Source organism: Elephantulus edwardii, unplaced genomic scaffold, assembly GCF_000299155.1.
Source record: "Elephantulus edwardii isolate Elephantulus edwardi_28Jun2011 unplaced genomic scaffold, EleEdw1.0 scaffold00159, whole genome shotgun sequence".
Taxonomy (NCBI): Eukaryota; Metazoa; Chordata; class Mammalia; order Macroscelidea; family Macroscelididae; genus Elephantulus; species Elephantulus edwardii.
The window spans coordinates 4,736,215-4,736,855 of NW_006399909.1; positions in this window are offsets into that span (position 1 = coordinate 4,736,215).

A 641-nucleotide genomic window follows, 5' to 3' on the forward strand; every position below is an offset into this window, starting at 1 on the left:
AAATATTGTATGTATAAACAAAAAAGTGTATATATAATATTGGGGACCTAAGAGATGATATCATTATTGAAAAGTATCATTAAAGTTACACCTGTACATAATCCTGTGGAATATTATTTAAAAATGAATGAATAAACATATTAACAGAGAACCATTAGTAATTTTGGCTTTATTCAGAAGAGTTATTGATCTTGGCTGAAAGTAGAGAATATCATAAAAATATAATGGTGTATTAATGACTGGGCAAAGGGATTAGACTGTATGGATCATAATAAATTATGCTTAACACTGCAAAGAATTGAAATATCAGAACACTTAATAATTCTCATGTAGAACAAGTACATACACAGACAAGGAATCGGCAATTTAAACAGAACAAAAGGATGCCATATCATTTAAAATCAGAAGAGGTATAACCTTACTCCACACCTATAAAATCTGATTGTGGTGCAAATCACTGGCAATGGTGGACTATATGAAGAAGAATCAAGAACGAAGGAAGTCTCATTAACTGTCTACATTATGGAGTTGATACAACCTTTCTTGAAGAAAGTGAAGAGCACTTGAAGCACTTACTGAAGAAAATCAAACAGTTCGTTCTTTACTATAGATCACATCTTACCACCAAAAAAAGCCTAAAA